Source organism: Panicum hallii, chromosome 1 (assembly GCF_002211085.1).
Source record: "Panicum hallii strain FIL2 chromosome 1, PHallii_v3.1, whole genome shotgun sequence".
NCBI classification, from domain to species: domain Eukaryota; kingdom Viridiplantae; phylum Streptophyta; class Magnoliopsida; order Poales; family Poaceae; genus Panicum; species Panicum hallii.
This window is the reverse complement of record NC_038042.1, coordinates 43,967,581-43,973,019: the sequence shown is the minus strand read 5'-3', so window position 1 is coordinate 43,973,019 and position 5,439 is coordinate 43,967,581. Positions and strand designations below refer to the sequence as shown.

Sequence of the window (5,439 nt, the reverse complement as noted above, 5' to 3'; positions counted from 1 at the left end):
AATTCAACTTGTATGTGGAGAAACAAAAAAGAGAAATATCATTAGGGGATAGATTGGACCAATTGGAATTGTTCGGGGAGTAAATCGAGCCTAAATTTTGCTAAGGAGTTAAGCGGACGAAGTGAATTGGTGAGGGAAGTAAAATAGACCTTTTTCTTCTAATAACAATAGTTTACATCTAATAATTGGTCGCCATTATATTCTTGTGAGGAAATCAAGATGCTACCGTATGCCAAATACGGCACATCTCTGATTGGCTCTAAGCAGTTGACCGAGGAGCCTGCTGTTTATAAGCCACACCGTACCTAATCGGGTTGACCGGCTGCACTCTTGCTTCATCCATGAAATTTCCTAGTGGTTCAGTTGTCGTCTCAGCAACATATTAGAGAAAGTACAATTATTAAGGGCGCTCATCGTCACAGTTTGTTAACTATTGCCAATTGGCGATGTCAGTTGTCAGAGCCTTGCTGTGGCAGTAGCTGGCTAGCCGCAGTACAAATATATGTAGGCAAGGACGTCGCACTGGAGCAATGCATCTTTGAAGAGCACCAGAGATGTTTGATCTTGTAATTAGTGGATCGGAGCAATAATCTGACTGGTGTGGCTAGCGCCGCCCCGCCGCCCACATGCCTGGTGCGGCTGAGGCGTTCCGCCTCGTTGCAGCGATCGTGCAGGCAGCGCAGACGGCGCGCAGGAACCGGCGGCTGTGCCGGAGGCTGGCCGAGCGTGCCGAGATGGTCGGCGAGCTCCTGCGGCAGCTGCAGGGGTCGGCTGTTATGCAGCATTTGGAGACGAGGCGCCCGCTGGTGGCGCTGGAAAAGACCCTCCGCCAGGCGCAGCGAGTTGTCGTCGCCTGCCAGGGCAGCGCCGCCGCGTGCCGCTTCCTGATGGGCGGAAGGCACGCCGGCCAGCTCCGCGATGTGGCGGACGACATCGACTCGTACCTGTTGCTAATCCCCCTTGTGAGCCATGTCCACGGCGCCCGTCCTGCGAAACCTACCTTCCCTGATGGTGGTGCATTTACACCATCAAAGGTACAAGCTGCATGCCTCCCGTATGAAAAGGCCTGTGATTTTTCTCTCGCACGCTCACACACTATATATATGTGGGATATATGCAGAGCAAAATTAATTAAATTACGTTATCGCCATGAAAATACATATCGTGTTTTTTTGTCGAATATGCAATTGGTATTTACTACTCAAACTAATAATCTGTGTTTAGCGCCATTGCATATTCTATCTAGTCATATTCCTGTTTAAGATCATTATCTTGTTACAGGACTCGGAAGAAGCACTGCTATTATTTAGCAACCATTCAAATTCAGATGCAAGGTCAGTTAAATTGTTCCTCGAGAAAAAAAAACTTGTTAGCATAATATGATTTTTTTTGTAATATAAATGCAAACTTTTATAGCCCAAATAAACAATCTTTTTTTTTTGCAAAACGAAACAACCAATTATCTATTTTGAGAAACAAACAATGAACATACCAACTCAACTAAATTCAAGGACGACAGAACTGTGGCATCATAAAAGAAGGAAAAAGAACATGGAGCTATGGCTAATTTCTGCTCGCCGGCTTCAGTCACCTCATGACCGTTGTTACGCCAGTATAAAACTAGTCGAAACACAAGGCACGCACACTGCACACTGTGACACAGATACATGTCAAATAGCCATAATATGGCATGCAATACGAAAAACATGATGATTACTTGGGACAACCTTGATGATGCTCATTGGTCAATACTCAATAGTTGGGACAACCTTGCTGCTCATCATGCGACCTCCAGAAAATTGGCCTAAAACATAACAAACAAAGAATTATTTCAGTGCAAATCAAATTATGAGTTATGCCAAATTTTACCGATGGATCTTCGAATACCTACCCGTGATTTCCTAAATTAAGCTGCTGGATGTTTCTCACTCTTCTTATTTCACATTACTTGGGTGCTATCTACAACTATTTCTGGCTCACACTATCAATCCATATGAATACAGGTACACAATCATATCCCTATATATAAAGATCTTAGCGAGCCCCCAAACTGAGGAATCAAACTTACCTAAGTAGACCATTCCATCGTAAGAAACCTACACTCAGCTTGTTTCCCTTGGTGAAATGAGGGCGCTAGTTTTGTAGACATGAAGTCAAGTAATAATTACATTGTATCATCTATTTTGCTACTTGCTTAATATCGTGAGGTTTGACATGAATGCTGGAGCAAGAAGGAAGCTGCGGGCTAAGGGCCCCGGGACGCCCGATGAGGACAAGACCCCATAGGCCATAAGGTATTGTGGAGTTCCGAAACTACTAGTCCCTCTACTTTTGAAGCTATTTATTATATTTCCTCGTTTTGACATAAATTTTCTCGAAATTATTTTGGTACTAAATTTTAAGTATAAAATAATAAATTATGTTTGTACTGCACACTGGAATTAGATGCCAATTTACATTAGTTTGATAGAAATCACAGAATAAATCGGGCATTTTGAAAAGTTTTAGTTTTCACATGATTGAAACTATAGATTTCAAACTGCAACTTTTGATGTTGACGTACTAAAAAATCTATTTGGGACATTCAACACTTAGAAGAGGGCAAATGGACCTAGCTCCGACATCTCATTAAAAACTGAACTTAAAGCTTTTGTAACTTAATTGGCATATACTCTACTAGTACTAGGCCCTCAACTAGATGGCGCCACTTAACATTTTGGGTGGTGCAGCATAAAAGAAATTGTTTTAAGTTTAGGAATGATGATAATTACGCATGACTAGTAGTACTCTACTAGTAGTAGTACATTCTTTTTTGCGGCTGAGTACTACTGGAATATGGAAGGGGCTAGAAGATTTTCATTGGCTGAAGAAACATGAATACTGACTGGCTAGGGGATTTATGCCTGCAGTTTGCCGCCGTGTAGGCCTGACAAAGGCATCCGCGTTGGAGGATCCTTCTTCACAGAACGCGGGGATGCATACAGCTCAATTACAATGAATGATAATCCTCCTCCATGTCTCCATAACCGCCACAAACTCAAGGCGAGTCTAATGCTTTCTTGTGCCTATGCTGATAACTAAAGTGACCGATGATTATGCTTGGGGAACTGATGGATGAAGCTATATATGCCGCTTTTGACAGACTCCAGATTGCGAGGATGGTATGGGTCACAGCCTAAAGGCGAACAATACGCCATCAACGATGACGGGTGTTCGACCCGGAATTGGCAACACGACAGAAATTGCCGAGATGCTGAGCGAGCTCTGCGCCCGGATCGAGCATATGGAAGCAATTTCGGGGAAGCTCACCGCCTGGGCTACAGCTTGTGTCCTTGTGTCGTCGTTCTTCCTATGTTTTGTTTCACTCTTGAACTACACGAAACCTTAGTTACTACTAGTGCGGGTACGAGTAGTGCACGACAGACACTATGCGTTACCCATCTGTCATCATATGAATTCCAATGTATGAGCGAAACATAAATAATGAATCATATGGGATATTCTTTACCGTGTACTGTTGTCAACGACTGCCTAAAGAAGCTCCTTTGTTGTCCTTTTGTTACGATGATGGAGCAACGCAGTGGTCCATGTATGAGTGGCATGGTATATGTGTCCCACCTTGCTAGTTGAGGATAATATTGGCTGAGGATGAGGTTCACTAATATATAAACCCAAGTGCCAAGTGCATTTAAACCTCTGGGTTAACACTTTTACGCGAAGCGAGGATGAAAGTGTAAGCGGAGTTGGTGCGAATGCATGTTTTACTCAGCGTGCGATACAACTAAGCTATATTTAGAACTGGCGCGTTACAACTAGACCTTCACCGTTACACGAGCGTGTGCGTGCCAGGGACGTGGACATATGGCGTATGGCGCGTGTGAACGAGTACGGCATGGCATATGTGCCTGTACTAGACGCATGTGGTGGTACTAGACATATGAACGTGTGCTAAAAGGGAAAAGTTTATGATCGATTGTCCCAATATGTGCAGGTATGTTGCCGATAAGGACATCCCAACCCAGGAAAAATTTGAGCTCAGCAGTGGCCAATGTGTGAATGGCATAGCACTACACCAGAATGGATAATTAGTGACGGCTCTAGAAGTTAATTAGTGACGGTAAATCCTCACGTCACAAAATTTTCGTCACTGATGTCAAAGACATGAGTGACACGGAAATCACCATCACTAATGAGACTAATTAGTGACATGGATAGCTAAATACGCGTCACTGAGACCCTCATCAGTGATAGGTTTCACCAAAATGCGTCGCTGATGATCCTCATCAGTGACGTGTCTCCAATGTCCCCGTCTCTGGTGTTGAAAATGAAAAACAAAAAAAAAAAGAAAAAAGGACACGAAATGTCACGTATACATCATCACAGTTCCTTCCTCTATATATACAATAACAACAACTTAGCCTTTTGTCCCAAGCAAGTTGGGGTAGGCTAGAGATAAAACCCACAGAAAACAAGAATAAGAAACACAAAAAGGCACAAGCTAAAGAAAGAGTTAGGAGTTAAACAAAAAGTAACAAAGATCACGGTTCAGATACGTTAATTGCTAATCTCCAAGCGTTCCTATCCATAGCTAATTCCTTAGCGATATTCCACTCCTTAAGGTCTCTCTTAACCGTCTCGTCCCAAGTTAGTCTAGGTCTACCTCTACCTCTCTTAACATTATCGCCCCGCTTTAAAACTCCACTACGCACCGGCGCCTCGGGAGGCCTCCGTTGTACATGTCCAAACCATCTCAACCGATGTTGGATCAACTTCTCCTCGATAGGTGTCACCCCGACCCTATCTCGAATCTCTTCGTTCCGGACTCTATCCCTTCTTGTATGCCCGCAGAACCAACGCAGCATACGCATCTCTGCTACACTCAGTTGCTGGACATGTCGTCTTTTTGTAGGCCAACATTCGGCACCGTATAACATCGCCGGACGAATCGCCGTCCTATAGAACTTACCTTTTAGCCTCTGGGCACCTTCTTATCACAGAGGACGCCCGAAGCCTGCCGCCACTTCAACCAACCAGCTGAAATTCTATGTCTAACATCTTCATCAATGTCTCCATCTTTCTGAAGCATTGATCCTAGATACCGAAAAATATCCTTCTTGGCCACCACTTGACCTTCGAGGCTAACGCCCCCATCCTCATGCCTAGTCGATCTTGGTCCTACTCAACCTGAAACCCCTCGACTCTAACGTGTGTCTCCACAGCTCTAACTTCATATTAACCCCTGCCTTACTCTCGTCAACTAGCACCACATCATCAGCAAAGAGCATACACCAAGGGATATCACCCTGTATGTCCCTTGTAACCTCATCCATCACCAAAGCAAATAGATAAGGGCTCAATGCTGACCCCTGATGTAGTCCTATTTTAATTGGAAAGTCACTGGTATCGCCATCACATGTTCGAACACAAGTCATCGCATCC

At 44.1% G+C, this 5,439-nt stretch overlaps 1 long non-coding RNA gene across 1 annotated transcript; it reads left to right on the top strand.

Annotated features, from left to right (window-relative positions):
- The first annotated feature begins 817 nt into the window (after positions 1-817).
- On the top strand, positions 818-3,042 carry LOC112874940. The gene is made up of 4 exons (XR_003225070.1): positions 818-1,034; positions 1,282-1,334; positions 2,004-2,294; positions 2,910-3,042. It is a non-coding gene; the product is annotated as an uncharacterized LOC112874940 (long non-coding RNA).
- The last annotated feature ends 2,397 nt before the right edge of the window (positions 3,043-5,439 follow it).